This window comes from Oncorhynchus keta, chromosome 29 (genome assembly GCF_023373465.1).
Source record: "Oncorhynchus keta strain PuntledgeMale-10-30-2019 chromosome 29, Oket_V2, whole genome shotgun sequence".
Taxonomy (NCBI): domain Eukaryota; kingdom Metazoa; phylum Chordata; class Actinopteri; order Salmoniformes; family Salmonidae; genus Oncorhynchus; species Oncorhynchus keta.
Window position 1 is genome coordinate 34,828,507 of NC_068449.1, and position 21,932 is coordinate 34,850,438.

Below are 21,932 nucleotides of genomic sequence, written 5' to 3' on the forward strand. Positions count from 1 at the left end.
AGGACATGGACTAAATTCTGTTGGGTTAGCTTCTAATAAAATATTCTACAACGTGTTCTACATGTGAAACGGTTTACTTCTTTAAATAGTGGCTTACCATAGTTTGTTTCCATGTCCTGTAACACATATGAATTGGCTTGAGAACACAGGCAACAGCTCTCCTCTTCTCAATCTGTGTCTACTGAGAACTTGTACTTTGTTGTACTTTGGACAGTTACTTTGATATGCATTCTAGAGTTTCTTTGTTTCCCAAATCACAATTTTTCTAACTAAAATCCTTTTACTCCTCAAAATGTGTACTTCTCTTCCCACGTTTTTATGGTTATATTTTTATAGCCCTCTATGGGACAATGGGAATGCGTAGACAGCAAACACAGAGAGCTGTGTTTAGCTAGCTAGCTCATTTGTGTGAGTGTACATTACCTATACATAAAATGCCTTGCATTGACCCTGTGTCCTAATTTACGACAGTCAGAAAAGCCTTGCTAATGGGCACACTCCTCCTAAAATAGCCTGCCTCACAGAGGCCACCATACATCATGTAACTGTGCCTGGGGTTGCATCCTAAATGGTACCCTATTTACTATAGAGCACACTACTTTTGATAGGACTCTGGTGTCCACTCATTTCATTCCATCAGGCGGAAAGGAAAGGGAAGACCCCCGGCGAAAAAAACAAATGGCGTTAACAGGAGCACTTTCCTCCGGGCGATAAAGAGGGAGGGCACGTTCCTCCCTCTCGGTCTCTGCTAGCTGCACTCCACCATGTCATTCCAGGGGTACTTAATAGACCAAGTTGTGATGGACAGCAGTTTGTAACTGGAGATTTGTACCTTCCTGGGCCACGTCTTTATGCCTGCAGCCAAGACTCAATCAGCAAAATTATGTTGAAATTAAAGGTAAGAAGATGTCTTTCCAGACGTTGAAAATACATCTTATTTGGATATTGAAATTATGTCTTATACAGACGTCAAAAATACGTATTTTCCAGATGTTGAAAATATTTTTTTTCAGAATACTGTACATCTTTTCTTGATGTTGAAATCAGGTGTATGTTACGTACTGAATGAAAGGTTAAAATATGTATTTTCCAGACGTTGATTTACATTTACAGACATTGAAAATCTTTTTTTAACGGTCATTGATTCTATTGCCAAATTTCAACATTATATCACAATAATTATTTTCCAAACCAATTAATAGGAGAGAGGAGCCAACTGGAGATTGCAACAAAACATGTATTATTGCTCCCATCTATGACATGCTTTTACTGTGTGTTATCTTTTTCAAAAGCTTTAAAACTGGAACTGAGGATGTTCGAAGTAGTCCAATATACAAAATAAACCAACAGACCACTTCAATTACAACTGATTTTTTTCCCCCTTGCAATGACTGTAATATGTTGTTTTTCTAACTTAGTTGAATGCGCTGAGTGTAAGTCACTCTGGATAAGAACGTCTACTGAATGACCAAAATATAAATGCAAAAACAAACACTTGCAAAGCGTGCTAGGAATTATTTGAATTAGCCCCCAAACAAGTACACATGTGGTCGGTGCGGACCAGATCCAAACCCGAACAAATCATAGATGCCTAGGCTATGTTTCACAAGTATGAACATCACAGTACAGTATAGCACAGTTTAGTACAGTGGAGCATAGTAGAAGATTGAAGAGTACAGTACAATATGGTACGGTACAGGACAGTAGAATTTTATTCAGTAGAATACAGTACAGTACTTACAGTACAATAGAGTTGAATTGCATTAGACTAAAGTACAGTAGAGTACAATACAGTAGAGAATACTACAGTAAACTATAGTTTAATTCAGTGGAGTAGAGTACCGCACAATACAGTATAGTTGAATAGTTTTTCTTTGTGAGAGCAGATGCACCCAGGGACGGGGCTAGTGTACTACGGCTGTTCAAGATCAAAAACTTGTCTCGTCAGAAGAAAATAAATACAGCAAATCTGGATAAACTAAGATGAAAATAAATGTTTTACCAGGGAGTGGTCCTAAATCGGTCCAGGAGTTGTGCCTATGACCATGTTTCTTTTGTTGCTGATGTTGCATGGTCATGGAAAAACTTGACCCACATACTGTATGACCACTACTGGCAGCACATTTGTTTTCAGGTAGGTTCATTTGTATTTATTTTGTTTTTCATCATCATAAGCCCTATGCCAGGAAAGGGCAGAACAGCGTCCTTGCCATGGAGGAAGGCTGTGCCGAGATGTACGCAATATAATCAGAAAACCCCAGCCAGTGTTAGGAACATTTCTGTGATAACCTGTGTTTGCAGTGAGGTCAAATTACTGTACCGTGGCCTACATCTCACCAACAAGAGCTACAATCCTCTGCTTTGATCCCTGCCAGCCCAGCCATCACTCAGGCTAGGGCCTGGGAGAATTCACTGGAGGTCCGACCGGACAGCCCCAGGTTCCAGGGCCCAGAGCCAAAACCCTGAAGTATTGCAGCAATCTCAATTAATGAATATTGTTTTAGTGGTGGTATCATTTCACGGCTGATACAGTGTGTACCATGAAAATAGCGAGCAGCGGGGGCAGCCTGTAACCGATCTGGGCGGTTGCCTTGCCAACAAAAACTGACTCACTTCTTGGAATCTTTGAATTTGCAACAATAAATCAGGACAGGGAGTAGCGGCCAGTCAATCTACCCAGGGTCTGAAACTCAAGCCGTCACATTGTGTGTGTGGCTGGTGTGTGTGTGTGTGTGTGTATGTGTGTGTGTGTGCTGCATGTACATGTGTGTGTGTGTGTGTGTGTGTGTGTGTGTGTGTGTGTGTGTGTGTGTGTGTGTGTGTGTGTGTGTGTGTGTGTGTGTGTGTGTGTGTGTGTGTGTGTGTGTGTGTGTGTGTGTGTGTGTGTGTGTGTGTGTGTGTGTGTGTGCGCGCATTTGCGCACGTGTGTACATGTGTGTTGGGTCTAGGGGCTCAAAGTGAGGCGTCTCTCTGGATCATATCTGTGCCACTTAATCATGTCTCTCAGCAGCTGAACAAATGGAGATTGACGTTGTTCCCACTTCTGCTCTCATCCCTGTGAGTGGCTTTGACCGATCCCAGCACATGCGTGTCACAAGATATACGAGCGGCTGCACATATGAACTACTTCACAAAACGTGTTGAAGAATAGAGTGGACGTGTGCACTACGTCAAACAGAGGATGAGCTAGGAATAGGACAGTTTGGGTCTCCACGTACGTGAGGCTTTTGTGACTTATGTTCTGACAAGCCCTCCCCGGCTAGCACAAACTACTTGGCTAACAAGCAATGCAGTGCAAAAGGGAGTACAAACTAACTCTGAGCAGACTTTCACAATTTCACTGGTCCAGGTAGTTTTAAACTTGCTTTTGGCTATAGTCTGGCTTGTATTATACCATATTGAAGTCATTACATTATAATATAGTTTGACTTGATATTGACACTGGGATATGGACTTTTAATGATTTGATACTTAACGTGACTGAATAGTCATGAGAACATAACCCAAAAAAGAGATGTAAAGCCAAGTGTGATCGCTCCATAGACTTTGGCAAGTCAACTCGGGAACACTTATCTCATCCTGGTCTTATGAGGTAAAACAGACTTTCAAAAAAGCTTTTAGAAAGTTAACTTTTCTAATGGGACAAATGGTATCTTGAGATATTCACATGTAACTTAGACCTTCGCTTGAATCTTTGATGTCAATTGGAGAATTCAAAGTCTGAGTTATGCTTCCAAATATCGAATTCGGATTTGGCACCAATGTGCATATAATCAAAACAACACAAAGTCTGAAAATGTGCTTTACATGTGTTGTGGCTTATATTCTTTATTTTCTTACGATTCCATAACTCCTCCCTATATTCACAAGGGTCTAACAGTGGGTGTGGAGAAGATTTAAATGTGCCGCAATAACAGCGATATTCTTTGTGCACTACTCACAGTTCTCACTTTGTGTCACAGTTTCAAACTATTTCAAAATTCTAATTTCTGTCCAGACAACAGTATATACAAGCATAGACAAACAATGCTTTCCCCCAAAATCCTTCTCTGTGGTATGTCATTCTACGGTACATGCAGTTGTGTCTGTGTACTGTGTATGTGTGTGTGCGCACGTGTGTGCATGAGTGTTCGTGTGTGCATTCTTGCTTGCTTTCTTGTGTGTACAGTATAAATAAATAAAACCCACCAAACAGTGCCATTGAGCCAACATCCACGCACATATATTACATCTGGTTTCTCAGATGGGGCTATAGATGTTCTCTATCAACATAATCATCTCCACATGCCCTGTGGAGTTTGCAATGTTATGTACACATTGCTCCTTAACCACCGCCTTCAGCTACAAATCACAATCAAAATGATTACCTCTCGGAGATTAATGTAGCCTACTACATGACCTGTTACAATAATGCTTTTGGGATGCGTGATTGAATGGTTGTAGTAATTTTGAAGACAGCGAATAATAGGCCAGACAGGTTATTTTGTTCAAACTGAGATTGAAAATGTACCAAAACTTACAGTGCAGCTAAGAGTGTAATAATGTTTTTTAAGGTAAGTTTTGGTAATGGTGTAGACAGAGCCAGTGGGTGACAATCAGTGTTTTAAGAGAGTTACAGTGCAGCTAAGAGTATAATAATGCTTATTTTAGGAAGCTCTCTTAAACCACTGATTGTCACCCACTGGCTCTGTCTACACCATTGCATCATACCTAGGGCTAAACCATTTGTGTGCCCTACTCACAACTGACAGTGAGCTCTCATTGGCTATTCTGAAAAATATGAAAAATTCTGATGACAGAAGAAAAGGAGAGTGGAGCGAGACAACCCTTCAGAGACTGTGTGTGTTTGTTTCTTTATTTATTTTTAATTGTATAATTTTCTTATCTTTTCTCCCCAATTCATTGTAACCAACAGTCTTATCCAATTGCTGCAACTCCCATAAGGACTCGGGAGAGGCAAAGGCCGAGAGCCGGTCGTACTCCAAAACACAACCCAGCCAAGCCACACTGCTTCTTGACACAATGCCCACTTAACCCGGAAGCCAGCCGCACCAATGTGTCGGAGGAAACACCTAGCAATTGTGTCAGCATGCATTGCACCCGGCTCACCGCAGGAGTCGCTAGAGCACAATAATATCCCTGCTGGCCAAACCCTCCCTCTAACCAAACGACGCTTGACCAATTGTGCGCCACCCATGGGTCTCCCGGTCATGGCCAGCTGCGACAAAGCCTGGACTCGAACCAGGATCTCTAGTGGCACAGTGCCTTAGACCTCTAGTGCCTTAGACCACTGCACCACTGTCTGTTTCTGTGTGCTTGCGAGAGAGCTTTAGCAACAAAAAAAATTCTCTATTTTCCCCCCCAAGCTTAGCTGAGGTCGATGCTTTGTCTTCCATCTGGTCTGCCACCAGCGCTAGGCCCCTTTAATGTGAAAGACACAAGGTTAGGGGATCCACTTACTAAACAGCAGCAGCCTCCGCCAGGTAATCAACTAAGCATGGCATTGCAATTTGACCTGGGTCAACCAGGCTCATACCTCCACTTTAAGACAGGAGGAGAAAGCCCTGTGAATGTCCCAAATGGTACCCTATTTAGTGCATTACTTTTGACCAGATCCCTTGATCCTCAGACACTCAGTCAATGGGAATTTGCATAAAATGCTTTCTATTTAGTGTGGCCTCCACTGTTCTAATCTTGGTTATCTCTATATCCCTTTGTCTCAGTGTTTTTTTGTGGGTTTTTTTCTTGCCTGGAAACAAAAATGGAAATGTTGTTTATAGACCATTGCATCATTTTGTTTGTTCCATAAATATTTTTAAATGTATGGTTTTGAATCTGTTTCCAAGGATGCCAACAGGCTGAACGTACGTAGGAGTTAGGATTAACCACTAAAATGTGGCCTGCAGGAATGAGGTCTAATCCAAATGGAGCTGATTTGGATTTAAGCTTTTAATAAAGATGCAGAGCATCACACCCACTTGGCAGACCTAAACTTTTCCACTTCTCTTTGTTTCTTGGCAGCATCATGTAAAACAAAAGTAGAATACAACCCACCGGTTGCCAACCCATACTCTCCCAGACCTCTTTGAAATGCCCAATAAAGTCAATATAGTCATTTTCTCCTGTTTTCATTTCCCTCCTCCTCTGCCTCTGGAATGATGCTAATATGTTTTTCTAGCCAAGTGCCCCGACACCACAACAAATTCTTTAGGAGCGAAGCAAGAGTCTAATGTTTACCACCTTGGAACAAGTTTTGAGTCCATGCTTTTGGAAAATCTGCAATACACCAGCGGATCGTTAACAACCTTTTTTAACATAGCCCAGTTATTACAGAGCTAATGCTGCATTGGATGGGTTGATTTTCAGTTTCGGCTAAGTATGCAACATTTCTGTAACGTTCCTCAAATTCACAGGTTTTCCAGAAATCCCAGTTAGAATATTCCCAGAATCAGGAAGGAAAACGCAGGAAATCCAGAATCAGCCAACCAGTATTTCTGGAAAACCTGGTGATTTGGGGAAAGTTAGAGTATTTTTTAAAACCTTGAGGAGAGTACAGGATTCAAGGCTAATGGTTGCTCAGACCCACTGGCTCGTTCTAAATGGGAGGTGCTAACAGTATAAATGCATAAATAAATAATTTGGTAATTTGTATAACCGAAGAAAGAAGCTGGAGCCCCCTGCTAAGAAATGTATCATCTGGTCCATTGAGCTAGATCTCTCCTCAATGGAATACAGTTCAGCCGATTCTATTCAATTCAACCGTAAACTTATATTTTACAGTTGATATGCTCTATCTAGCCTGATCATAAGATGTAAAGACCTAAATATGAGACCGTTTTTACTGCTTCATTTGATAATATCTACTCACTATATGCTTCATAGGAAACCCCAGACAACTCTCTAAAATTAGGTGTGAAATTATTCTGTCTCGTACTGAAAAACTTCTACAGTTTGCTATAGAATACTACAGTACTTACTATAAAAGTCTATAGTAAACTGTAGAATACTATACTACACACTGTAGTATCCCTCAATCATTTGTACACAGCAAATTCTCCAGTGTTAAATCAACACGGACAGTGTTAAATTTAACACTGGTCCAGTGTCTATACGGGTCCACACTTTTCTGTGTTAAATTAACAGACTGCTTAGTGTAAAGGCTTATTTGCATATTTTCCAGAGTGCCTTGCCTTTCAAGTAAATGGTATAGTTGCCACCAATGACTGTATTTGTTAGTGACAGACATGGCTGTTGAATTCATCAAGCAAGATTATAATCTGATATGTTATAATTAAAATTAAAATTACTTAACACAATCCAACAAGTATTTCAGAAAGTCACATTATGATGGATTACAAAGTGATGTGTGAATCATATTGCAATCAAGGCAGAGTGGGGATCTCTAGCATTTAGAATTTTTATTCAACCACAACCTGATTTTAGATTGACTGCCAGGTTGGGATGTATAAGATGTGAAACTAGCTAAAGCATCTAAACTGGAGTTTGGACAAATGTATGTTAACTATATTTGATTAACATTTGATTAATTATGCTACTTTGTTTCAAAAACATGTATAGAAACAAACCATTTCAAAAAATCCTTCCAGGTTATAGAAAGATCACACACACACACACACACACACACACACACACACACACACACACACACACACACACACACACACACACACACACACACACACACACACACACACACACACACACACACACACACACACATGTCAAGGATAATAACACAAAACACTATAGTAAATACTACAGTATAGTACGATCATCAAGAACAATACATTAATTACAATAGTATTTATACTATATGTAACTGGAAATACTACATTATACTACAATATACAACAGTAAATACTGCAGTAAAGTCTACAACAACACTACAGTGAATGCTGCAGTAAAGTCTGCAAAAATAAAGCAGGGAATAATACTATAGTATTTATACCATAGTATGCTGTAGTATTTTTTTCATGTGGGTCATCTGTATGTTTTAGAGATCTGCCCTGAGGGGGAGTAAGATTTGACAAACTGAAAAACAAAACGATAAGCATAACATAACATAACAAGGTACTTTGTGACCAGCAAACAAGAGACCCCAAAAAATGTATGCCTTGACATTGTTCACAGATTGGAGTTAAGAGTTAAGAGCCCAAGTCCTTGCTTAGCCTCAATATGTCTAGCCCGTCATTTGTGAAAGAGAATACCCCTGGAACCATCCATTTACTACAGAGTATTGCTACTACCTAATTCAGCTCTGTCCTGGTTCTGGAAGCCCTTTTAACCTGTCTACAAAGCCAGGGGAACCAGCTTCAAACCAGCCCTGCCCGGGGAGAGGAGATCTAAAGATATACTGTTCTATAGTCATTAAGTCTTGTCGTCATTAGGTACCCAATGACTGTACTGTCAATGGGCAAGTTCAGCAAGTGTTCACTGTTTTGTGTGTGTGCACGTGGGCATGCACGTGTATGGTGTTTCTGTGTGAACGTTTGTGTGTGTTTTTTTGTGTGTTTTTATCTTTCTACAACTACAGTGGCGTACAGTAGGTGACCTGTCCACAGCGACCCGACCAGCGATGAAACTGTTGTCAGCACTTTGTCACTGTCACATGTCTCACAAAACGTAAATCCACTATGACATAAGCAAAGGGAAAGCCCCAGAAGGGGTTGTTGCTTTTGTCAACATACAGAGTTGTAGCCAACATAAATGCATTTTCATCACAATATTTTTTATATATTTATTTTACCTTTATTTAACCAGGCAAGGCAGTTAAGAACACATTCTTATTTTCAATGACGGCCTGGGAACAGTGGGTTAACTGCCTGTTCAGGAGCAGAACGACAGATTTGTACCTTGTCAGCTCGGGGGTTTGAACTCACAACCTTCCGGTTACTAGTCCAACGCTCTAACCACTAGTCTACACCATAGGATTCATTTTAAACTGTTGCTTTTTCTAGTAAATACATTTTTTTTAAACTTCTTCAGGCAGTAGATATAACAAACCTAAAACTACAAAACAAAAACTGCTGGTAAAAGTTTGTATTCTATCTCATATTTTTGTAGAACAAAAGCTCTTTTTGATCTTGAGATGTTTTCAACGCTCTTCCGCTGGTCAATCGGCTTCATAGAAACACAACAATCATCCCATTGAATCACAATTCAGTTGTGAGATGTATTCCAATTCTGGTCTGTCTGAATTGTACTATTTCTATGAACAGCTCTGTCCAGGATTTAATGATTGAGGTAGTATTTGAATGAATTAATGTCAGTAAATAGAACTGCAGGGCAAACAGCTAAACAGAGGCACTGGGGGGATAGCAACCATAACTGTGGTTTCACCTTTGATCAAAACACTGTAAAAGACAAGTGGATGGGCTGCAAACACACTAGGAAAGCAGAGACATGAAATATGCACACACAAACACAACCCCCCCGCACACACACACACACAAGTATGTCCTTGCAAACACATACAGTAGATATACACACCGAACTCTTCTAAGAGCCTATCCGTACAATGCTCAAGAGGCCTAGTAGTGAAGACCACCATTGAGACTTTCATTTTATTCCTGTTTTGACGAATGAAACAACTGATGTAAGATTTTGATCTGGTTCTGTCTGTTGTTTTAAATCTACTATTCCAAGCTACACTATGTCATGTCACATCTACTCCCGCTCCCCCTCGGTCAACGTCGCCAGTTTATTCATTATTTACGCACACCTGCCACCATCGTTACGCGCACCTGCGCTTCATGAGTCACCTGAACTCCATCACCTTCCTGATTACCTCCCCTATATTTGCCATTCCCTTTGGTTCTTTAGCCAGGCGTTATTGACTCTGTTTCTGTGTTTCATGTCTGTACGCTACTCTTGTTTTGTTCCATGTTTCATTTCTTTATTAAATTCACTCCCTGTACTTGCTTCCCGATTCCTAGCGTACACGTTACACACTGTAACGGAAAACTGTAAATTATACGGTCATTTTGTCTATTATCAACAGTAAAATACTCTGAAATGTTTTAATGCAGCATACTTAAAATTAGGATGCATTGTGGGGAAATGTTGTGGGCGGGGAAAGAAATGCTGCATTTCAAATGGTACTGTAATTCCACCCCACAGAATACAGTACATTGCTGTATTTTTGGAGCAACAAAAACCTTTTGACCACTAGTGAGTGCATGGTATTGTTGTTTCCAGGTAATTAACATATTTTGAGGCATGCCTTGTAAGAAGCTATCTTTGATGCAACAGTGAATTTAACTCCTATGTGGATATAGTGCCCCATCATTTTAAAATGTATAGGGTACAGATTGGAGTGGCAGCAAGTCTTAAATCTTAAAAGCTGCAATGTGTAACTTTTTGGGCGACCTCACCAAATTTACATAGAAATTTGTGTTATATATCTAACATTCTCATAGAAAGCAATTAAGAAGCAGTAGATCTACTCTATGTGCGCCTTTTCTATGCTTCCCGTTGTCAAGTTAATTTTTTTCATACATTTTTTTTCCCTTTTTTTATATACCTTTTTTTTTAACCCCTATTTAGTTATTCAAGTTTAGTTTTTGTGTCTTTTACTTTCTGTTTTGTACACCAGTTTCAAACTGCTGACAATTATTTTTTTAATGATTTAGATGGTACAATGATTCTCTACACTATACTTGCTTGTTTTGTCACATAACCTAAAACTAGCCAAATTATTAGACACTTTGCAAGCAGGAAATGGTGGCGCGATTTCGGCATAGTGCATCTTTAAATGGTTGAGCATTTTGCCATGTCCTTTTAGTCTGTTTTGCTCTGTAGTTGCTGTCAGTTTAGAAGCCTTTGTTAAGCCCGCTAGAAGTGCAAGTAATATACTGTAAACCACCAAATATTCATTCAAATCTTTAAGTGTCTATTGACGCATGGGCGGCCTCTCAATCCACTACATCCGCATATGTCGGCCTTCCACATCTGGCGGTGGAAGGTGGCTGAGCTACAGTGGTGTTTGTCAGACCATGAGATATCCCAAAAATGGGTCTTCTTTCTGGAAACGTTTGGGCTACAAACTAATATGTAGCCTCCGAAACATTTGGGCTTCAAACTAATATGGAAAGATGAGATTCTCACAAACACGATGTTTTTTTCCATTTTGCTCCCCCACAAGTGCCATGGGACTCGTCAGAATGTAAGTTGAGGAGAGATACTGTATTTATTTATATTACAGTAGATGTACTGTAAAATGAAATACAGAATTTTACTTGCCACTGAGCCTGTAAGCTACTGTCAAAATCAAGGTAACCCCTTTCCAATGAGCAAAATTCCCAGAAGTGGGGAAACGGTGAACAGTTATACGGATTTCATGGACTGCGGCCCGTCTGTAGTTATTCTAAATTCATGTTCAGATTTAAAGAATTTACAACAATACATCAGATTAGATGACATCTGTGTATTTTCAATGAATTGCATTTTGTGGTAATCGCTGCATTTTACAGTACTGTTTCCAATAGGAGATTGTATGATAGTAATGGTACTTAAGGTAAAAAAAACTTGAATTTGTAAGTACATGTTAAAGCTGGATTCAAATGGTACGGTAGTGAAGCAGTGCTTGATTAAACAAGCTAGTAATTCGTATGTTGTTATTGTGTAATTACAATTGTACCAAGTATTTTATTTGTAAAAATATATAATACCACCATATAGGCTTTACATATTAAGACAAGTCATTAAAAATATATATTTATATATATTCTGTAGTCTTATCCTCCAAACACTAGCACGGAATTGAGGAGGAAATTCACTCAACAAAATAAATAAAGTAATAGGATAATGCCGTATTTCCATCTACATGGCAAATCTGTGTGCCTTACAATATATCAAAGACATATTTGAAAAGTACAGTATGTGTTTCACGCTGTGTCTTTGGACAAAATACTTGAAAGGCCGGCAAGAATTCAAACCGTCTTTGAAACTACCCTTGCTTGTGTGTTGCATTATAAATGAACACGTTCAGCTTGAGTTACTCCTTGTAATACATGCTGTGTTTACATGTGAACTTCATTTAACTTTGAATATGACTTTGAATATCGTTTCTTGTTTCACATTTGATCTCAATGTACTGTAACATTGAATATAACTCTGAGGATAGTTTTGTCGTTCATTATGTTTTCACCATACATACTTTTATAAGGTTTATCTAACCTCTACCAAACATGTCTTAGTAAACATTGAAATAATGATCATAAAGATTTTAGTTAATTGTCCAGCCGTTAAGCGCATGCAGCAACAATTTAACGGTTCCCCATATAGATTCTCATTATATCAGGTAATTAGGTAGGCTGGCTCTTTACCTTCTCTAGGGCTGCTGTCAGGGACTCTAAATGCATGCAGTCTCGCAGTCCTCTGTGGCGCTCCCCCTTCCTCGTACTGCACGGTTGACTTGTAAACTTTCAGAGAACGAGCAGGAGACCGGGGCCACTGCTCAGCGGCTCAAGCAACTTTTCAGTGAGATCAACACCTCAGCATTTCCTTCTCTTCATACTGTGTAACTTAACCCTCTCACTCCCTCTGTCCCTCTTCCTCAACTCCCCCTCAGCCCTGAACCAGCCCTCCACAGGCAGGCATCACACCTCCAGTTGGGATTTCGACTTCCTCTCCTTTTTATTTAACCCCTAAGCCCAGCTAGCGATGAGCTCACAGGTGCAGTAGGGTCGGGTTTCCAGGCCTCGTGAAGGAAGGAGAGCCTGGGGAAGACCAGAGAACACAGGGGTGAAGGAAAAAGTGAGAGTGGCCAGGCTGGTTGAGGAGTCTCTGCATCTCACAGATGAAGACCATGTGATGATCCGTCCAGCAGGCTAAAACTCCCCAAGCTTTAGAACAGAATCGCAACTTCAACAAAGGTTAAGGTAGGGGAAATGGCACTCTTGTGAACAATGAGTGGTTCCCCAAAAAATAGGTACAGAAACTTTTCAAGCTAAGCGGTAGTTTTTATGAGGTCAAAGTGAACAGTCTATTAGCGCTGTTATTTAGAAAGGGATTTCTACGGGTTCATTACAGTGTGATGTGCTTTTAAGTTATCTCAGGTTACTTACCTATGACCTATTTTTACATGATGTGTCTCATCTGAATGCTGCAGAACACATGTGCATTGCATCATTAAAGGTAATGACATCATGTCATAACCCCTCCTAGTATTGATGGTAATGGAACCGTGTAGTAGTTCATTGGAGAACACCCCATTCCATATGGAGTGCACTACTTTGGACTAAAACCAGTGCATAATAGGGAATAGGGTGCAATTTGGGACGCAGAAAGAACATATATAAAACTCACTTATTGACTTGTTAGTAGTTGTGGGACAAAGAAACTGTGTTTTCTTCAATCTCTTGTCAACAGGGATACTGTAATTCAAATCAACAGGACTGGATGGCAGTATGCCTAGAAACTTCTGTGTTTGTGCATGTGAATAACGGAGCCGTGTGGATCCACAGATGAGGTATTAGCCCATATTTATTATTTATCTGGGTGAGAGAAAGTGCTTTGACAAGGTCTAGCTAGCACAGGCTCCCACTGGTCTATGGCTGTCTCAAATTGAACCCTATTTTCTATATAGTGCACTACTTTTGACCCATAGGGCTCTGGTCAAAGTAGTGCACTACATAGGGAATAGGGTGCCTATGTTATTCTCCAGAGGAGGCTGGTGGGGGAGCTATAGGAGGACAGGGTCATTGTTACGGCTGGAATGGAATAAATGGAACCTTATCAAACACATCAAACATATAGCACAGGTTTGACATTGTCCATTAATTCCATTCCAGCTATTACAGTGAGAGTTTATCCTCCTATAGCTCCTCCCACCATTATTTGCTGGTCCTCTCACTTAAAATCATTAGGGAGTTTTAACCCATATAGATTTCTATCTCAGTTCTCTATCTTTATGCTTTTTGTTGTCACCCAGAAGGAACTTACATACTACTTACAATATATATATATATATATTTTTAAATCTCAGACATGGACAAGGACTAAAATTAACAGAATGCAATGTCAACTAAACAAAACTCCAAAACCAATTAACCACACTCGATACATCACCAGCTCAGTATAATGTTACTTCTGCAGATTGCAGGAAATTAACTCTGTAAGATGTCATTGTGTGTGTGTGTGTGTGTGTGTGTGTGTGTGTGTGTGTGTGTGTGTGTGTGTGTGTGTGTGTGTGTGTGTGTGTGTGTGTGTGTGTGTGTGTGTGTGTGTGTGTGTGTGTGCGTGTGTGCGTGCGTGCGTGCGTGTGCGTGTGTGTGCACCTTGAGTTGGTATGTGCTGTAATTGTCTGTTATTGTAAGTCCCTGAGCAAGAATTGTCTGTGTGCCCTTAAAAGAAAAAACATGTTGATCTTAAATTTCACGGTAAACTATATTTTCACATGTATTACATTTAGAGTGCAAATGGTTTGGTTTCGCAAGTGATTGCTTATCATTTCCAGTCACAACTTGCAGACTTGTTTATGGGCTGCTGTGCATTTTTTTGCCAACCTTACTTTGCTACCTGACAACTTTACGGTTTTTACATTTTAATTACCGTTTATATTTTTAGTTTTTCCCCCACACAACATTTTTTCATTAAACTTTTTCACTTAGGACGTTTTATCTGGACATGGTTCGTCAGGACTTCCAAAAGGTGAAGCTAAGTAGTAACATGAACATGATGCCTTCTTATTGCAGTCGCTGTACTCATAATATACAGGAGAACGATCGCCTTACGGCGAGGATAGCTGTGCTGCAAGCCCAGCTTCAGACGCAATTGTTAGGCAAGGGTAATTTCAGTGTAGGAAAGGATGAAACAGCATCTGTGCCACCAGTAAGTACAGATAGTAACACAAGTAGCATCTCTACCACCAGTAAGTACAGATAGTAACGTAAGTGTAAATCCCCTCACACGGTTCCCGCAGCCGGACAACTTTCTCATGGCTTCTGGAGGGAAATGCTGTAGGAATGCTCAACCGGTATCACTCATTCAGCCGACAGAAACTTTCAAACGGTTCTCCCCATTAAGCAGCAAGTCGGAGTCAGAGGCCGAGCCTTCTCTAGTCTCTACTCCTCCCGTTATGGGGTCTGAGATGCCGAAGGCTCCCACTATTAGCTCTGACAAATTGAAAACCCTAGTAATTGCCGACTCCATTACCCACAGCATTAGACTTAAAATGAATCATCCAGCGATGATCATCCAGCCACTGTTTACCAGGGCTACCTATGTTAAGGCTAATTTGAAGATGGTGCTGGCTAAAGCTAAAACTGGTGAGTATAGAGAGTATAGACATATTGTTATCCACGTCGGCACCAACGATGTCAGGATGAAACAGTCAGAGGTCACCAAGCTTCAGCGTTTAAATCAGCTAGAAAGATGTGTCGGCATCGAGCAATTGTCTCTGGCCCCCTCCCAGTTAGGGGGAGTGATGAGTTCTCCAGCACAGTCTCACAACTCAATCGCTGGTTGAAAACTGTTTTCTGCACCTCCCAAAAGATAGAATTTGTAGATAATTGGCCCTCTTTCTGGGACTCACCCACAAACAGGACCAAGCCTGGCCTGTTGAGGAGTGATGAACTCCATCCTAGCTGTTGGGGTCCTATCATCTTATATACGAACATAGACAGCAACTCACTGCCTCCCTGAAGACAAACAATGCATAGCAAATGCTGGTTTTAGACCCCATCATAGCCTTGAGACTGCACTTGTGAAGGTGGTAAATTACCTTTTAATGGCGTCAGACCGAGGCTCTGCATCTGTCCTCGTGCTCCTAGACCTTAGTGCTGCTTTTGATATCATCGATCACCACATTCTTGTGGAGAGATTGGAAACCCAAATTGGTCTACACGGACAAGTTCTGGCCTGGTTAAGATCTTATCTGTCGCAAAGATATCATTTTCTCTCTGTGAATGGTTTGTCCTCTGACAATCAACTGTAAATTTCGGTATTCATCAAGGTTCCATTTTAGGACCACTATTGTTTTCACTACATAGTTTACCTCTTGGGGATGTCATTCGAAAACATATTGTCAACTTTCACTGCTATGCGGATGACACACAGCTGTACATTTCAATTAAACATGGTGAAGCCCCAAAATTGCCCTCGCTAGAGGTCTGTGTTTCAGACATAAGGAAGTGGATGGCTGCAAACTTTCTACTTTTAAACTCGGACAAAACAGAGATGCTTGTTCTAGGTCCCAAGAAACAAATAGATCTTCTGTTGAATCTGACAATTAATCTTGATGGTTGTACAGTCGTCTCCAATAAAACTGTGAAGGGCCTCAGCGTTACTCTGGACCCTGATCTCTTTTTTGACGACCATATCAAGACTGTTTCAAGGACAGCTTTTTTCCATCTTCGTAACATTGCCCAAATCAGACATTTTCTGTCCAAAAATGATGCAGAAAAAGTAATCCATGCTTTTGTTACTTCAAGGTTAGACGACTGCAATGCAACTTTAACTGCTACCCGGATAAAGCACTAAATAAACTTCAGTTAGTGCTAAATATGGCTGCTAGAATCTTGACTAGAACCAAAACATTTGATCATATTACTCCAGTGCTAGCCTCCCTACACTGGCTTCCTGTTAAGGCAAGGGCTGATTTCTAGGTTTTACTGATAACCTACAAAGCATTACATGGGCTTGCTCCTACCTCTCTTTCCGATTTGGTCCTGCCGTACATACCTACACGTACACTACGGTCACAAGACGCAGGCAATTGGGGATTGTGGGAATTTCTAAGTAAACAGCTGGAGGCAGGGCTCTCTCCTATAGAGCTCCATTTTTATGGAATGGTCTGCCTACCCATGTGAGAGAAGCAGACTCGGTCTCAACCTTTAAGTCTTTACTGAAGACTCATCTCTTAATTATGTATCCATCAACAATTATATTTGTTGAAAAAAAGGAAAGAGAAAGCTATATTTCTAACCAATTTCTGAGTTCCTCAAGCCATGTGGTAACTATGATCTTAATTAGCATTGGGGATGTCACACCCATACTGTGTGACATCCAACCCCACGATGGGGCTGGTTGTCACACTTGGACAAAGTGTGTTTGATGTCTAAGAACTCCATATTGGAATAGGATATGATGATAAATGGGGTTCCAATTTCAACCCAAGGCCTTGGTCCTTCCCCTAATATTGAAAAGAGTATTGTAAGATATAAAAGTGTGACAACCAACCCCGTTCTCCCCAATATTTTGTGATCCTGGATTTAGATCTCATGCTTTGCTGATCAAGTGATAAAACGTAATTGTACATTAGAAGGCAATATTACAGTAATATTATCATTAAATTGCACGGTAAATCAACTTATATTGATTAATATAAAACTTTAAAACATATTACCCATCTTAACTTTTCAGAATAACCTTAATTGTCTTCAGAATTTGAGAGTGGTGTCATGGGTGATGTCTCAATTGCTGTCTTGTCAGTGAGTATCGCTGAGCCAAAATTGACATTATGAGCCTCATGATCTCCGTTGTCACTCGTTTGACACGGATCATTTCTCATTAAGTATGTGGGCGAGACAAAACAATGTCCTTGTGCTCATTCCGAAACATTAGCCGATTAACATTAACGAGCGATTACACCCCCATTATTTCTAAGCACCCTAAACAGAATTAAGTGTTTGTTCTGATGGGTATTGTTTGGTGATCTCTGTATTTGAAGCACACCGCATTATTAATCCCAATAAAATGGTAAATGAAAAAGGAAATGTAATATAGTTACACATCCCAGAAAGTAATTTGTATTTCACAGCTGCTGAAGCGAATTTATATTTAAAAAAAATAACAATTGGAAAAAGCAACAATCATAGATAAACTTAATTATTATCAAGCAAGATAAACTTAATTATTATCAAAACATCATTAGACATGTAAATAATGTTATCTGAAATAAAATATAACCAAACATATCATTATTGTAGGAAAATTACAGGTAATGTGCATATTCTGGAAAACAAATATATAATTTTTTTTCTTATATAATGTGCAGCTTTTTTTCCAAAGTATAATCCACATTAGTAATAGAAATCTGATTTTCTGCCATTTTCTTGTAGTATCATTTTGTTTTTAGAATGTTGAAGAAAATATATAATTGTGAAGTAAATATAGAATTTTGAGATATGTACAGTATGTGGTAAAAATGACTGCCATGTAAAGGGGCAGTACACCAAAAGGAAAACTATATGTAATTTGAATGATAAAAACGGATTATTCCATCAATCTTGACAGACGCCCCTAGCCCTGATTGAATCCTGAGCTGTATCACAACCAGCCATGAACGGTGGTCTCATATGGCGGCACACAATTGTCCGGGTTAGGGGAGGGTTTGGCCAGGGTAGGCTGTCACCTCAGATTTTCAAAAATATGCTTCTCAACCATAGCAAAACAAGCATTTGTGTAACAGTATTGATACCTATTGATAGCTAGCATTAGCATTTAGTGTTAGCATTCAGCAGGCAACATTTTCACAAAAACCAGAAAACCATTCAAATAAAATAATTTACCTTTGAAGAACTTCTAATGTTTTCAATGAGGAGACTCTCAGTTAGAAAGCAAATGTTCCGTTTTTCCTGAAAGATGATTTGTTTAGGAGAAATCGTTCCATTTTGTGTGTCACGTTTAGCTAAGTAAAAAACCTGTATCCAGGATTGTGTAAATCTATCCTCAAGCTCATTAGCATAACACAACGTTAACTATTCATGAAAATCGCAAATTAAATGAAATCACTATGCTAGCTCTCAAGCTTAGCCTTTTGTTAACAACACTGTCATCTCAGATTTTCACAAATATGCTTCTCAACCATAGCAAAACAAGCATTTGTGTAACAGTATTGATAGCTATTGATAGCTAGCGTTAGCATTTAGCATTAGCATTCAGCAGGCAACATTTTCACAAAAAACAGAAAACCATTCAAATAAAATAATTTACCTTTGAAGAACTTCGGATGTTTTCAGTGAGGAGACTCTCAGTTAGATAGCAAATGTTCAGTTTTTCCTGAAAGATTATTTGTGCAGGAGAAATCGGTCCGTTTTCTGCGTCATTTTTGGCTACCAAAAAAATCAATTTTCCAATGATATGCCTAGAAATACGTCACAATGCTGCAAACATCTTGGGGAAAGGACAGAAAGTGTCGGCTCATTCCTTGCGCATTCACAGCCATATAAGGAGACATTGGAACACAACGCCTCAAAAATCTGGCTCACTTCCTGTATGAAATTTCATCTTGGTTTCGCTTGTCGCATTGGTTCTGTGGCACTCACAGACAATATCTTTGCAGTTTTGGAAACGTCAAAGTGTTTTCTTTCCAAAGCTATCAATTATATGCATAGTCAAGCATCTTTTTGTGACAAAATATTGCGCTTAAAACGGGCACGTTTTTTTTATCCAATAATGAAATAGCGCCCCCATAGGTTGAAGAGGTTAACCTGTTACTCCTACCCCCTGCTTTTTTGAACATTCTGTTAAAAATCGCGCAACATTTCAGTGCCCTGCTGCTCATGCCAGGAATATAGTATATGCATATGATTAGTATGTGTGCATAGAAAACACTCAGACGTTTATAAAACTGGTTAAATCACGGCTGTGACTATAACAGAACGTGCGTTTCATCGAAAAGTGCAGGAAAATCTGATCACTGAAAATGGAAAAATATATCCATGCGCGATTTGAACCCATTGATAAAGGTGAACCACATTTAATGGGGCTGAGGTTGCAATACCTACAGCTTCCACACGTTGTCTAGAGTCTTGTCATTTGCCTACTATTTGTTTCTTGGTCAAACAGACGCAAGGCAGCGCATTTCTTCCGGTCTCCGACCGGATATTTTGGTTGAGATTTACCCGGACATTATTTCCAGACGGACAGCTAAAGAATATACTTCGCCTCATGATCAATTTGATCGCTTATTAACGTTTACTAATACCTAAAGTTGCATTACAAAAGTATTTTGAAGTGTTTTGTGAAAGTTTATCGGCGACTTTTTTAATAAAAAAAAATGACGTTACGTTATAAGGCGCTATTTTTTTCGTTTATCACACAGTCTTCATAGATCGATATCTAGGCTATATATGGACCGATTTAATCGAAAAAAAGACCCAAATAGTCATTATGGGACATCTAGGAGTGCCAACGAAGAAGATGGTCAAAGGTAATGAATGTTTTATATTTTATTTTTGCGGTTTGTGTAGCGACGACTATGCTAATTATTTTGTTTACGTCCCCTGCGGGTCTTTTGGGGTGTTACATGCTATCAGATAATAGCTTCTCATGCTTTCGCCGAAAAGCATTTTAAAAATCTGACTTGTTGCCTGGATTCACAACGAGTGTAGCTTTAATTCAATACCCTGCATGTGTATTTTAATGAACGTTTGAGTTTTAACTAGTACTATTAGCATTTAGCGTAGCGCATTTGCATTTCCAGATGTCTAGATGGGAAGCCTGCGTGTCAGGTAGGAGCAAGAGGTTAATATAACTGCACTGTCCAATTTACAGTAGCTATTATTGTGAAAAAATGCCATACTGTTGTTTGAGGAGAGCTCCCAACAACAAAACACTTTTTTTCACCGCTATAGGTTTGATAAATTCACCTCTGAAGGTGAAATGTGTACTTGCATTCTGAAATTTTGCTCTGATTTATCATTTAATGGGTCACAGAGATGACATATCGTTTTGTTAGATAAAATCATTTTTCATATCCTAAAAAGGTCCATATAGCATGCATGATCGATTTTGTATTTCCACTCATTCAATTTTCAAAGAAAGGAATTTGTGAAAATCTCACCATAAACGTTGTTTCAACCAGCCAAATCACATTCATATGTGTTCCCCAGAGATCCTAGAACGTAACAAGACTTCACTATATCATTAGGGGTGTAGTATATCCTATAGGACACCATATTTGATCAGAGAGGGACGCCTTCATGGCACGCGGATGATGCAGGTGGTCTTCACTTGAACGACTTTAACTCAAATAAGCACCAATCAGGGTCAAACAAAGCTACCGGAGTGATGGCTGGAAGGGGGATCTTTCTGTTGCATTTCAAAGATGGTGGTAGAAAAGAAACAGCTGGTTTTTACTTTGTATTTTCTTCTACTAGATCTATTGTTTTATATTCTCCAACATTCAATTTTCCATTCCCACAAACTTCAAAGTGTTTCCTTTCAAATGGTACCAGGAATATGCATATCCTTGCTTTAGGGCCTGAGCTACAGGGCAGTTCGATTTGGGTATGTCATTTAGGTGACAATTGAAAAATCCCTAAGAAGTTTAAAGGAATTCTGGTATTTATATAACAATTTCAGTAGAATAAAAAACTATGTGTACATTCAGAGGGTAGCTGTCACGCCTTGGTCATTGTATTTTGTGTTTTCGTTATATATTTGGTTAGGCCAGGGTGTGACATGGGTTTATGTTATTGTATTTTCGTATTGGGGTTTGTAGTATTTGGGATCGCGGCTGATTAGGGGTGTTGTATAGGCTTGGCTGCCTGAGGCGGTTCTCAATCAGAGTCAGGTGATTCTCGTTGTCTCTGATTGGAACCGTATTTAGGTAGCCTGAGTTTCGCTTTGTATTTCGTGGGTGATTGTTCCTGTCTCTGTGTAGTTTCACCAGATAGGCTGTAATTAGGTTTCACGTTCCGTTTGTTATTTTGTATCGTTATTTCATGTGTCACTTTTTAATTAAAGTCATGAGTAACCACCACGCTGCATTTCGGTCCGACTCTCTTTCTACAAACGAAGAACGACGTTACAGTAGCTGGTATCTGTGTTACGGTTATACAAAGTATTCATACCACTGAAATACTTTTATTAGTTGTTTTGACTGCAACTAAGCATAAACCTAAGGTATTTTAGATGTTGTGCACGGTCATACCTCGTTATAATTTTAGGGCGAGCACACAAGC

The 21,932-nt window shown here is 39.6% G+C and overlaps 1 protein-coding gene across 2 annotated transcripts in view; it reads right to left on the reverse strand.

Annotated features, from left to right (window-relative positions):
- si:dkey-87k14.1 (leucine-rich repeat transmembrane protein FLRT2) overlaps positions 1–12,578 on the reverse strand; it is a 57,801-nt gene extending 45,223 nt beyond the window's left edge. For both annotated transcript variants that reach the window (XM_035743376.2, XM_035743375.2), the window contains exon 1: positions 12,348–12,578. The gene's annotated coding sequence lies outside the window, so the exon portion shown is untranslated. The remainder of the gene's footprint in view (positions 1–12,347) is intronic.
- Positions 12,579–21,932: the final 9,354 nt, after the last annotated feature.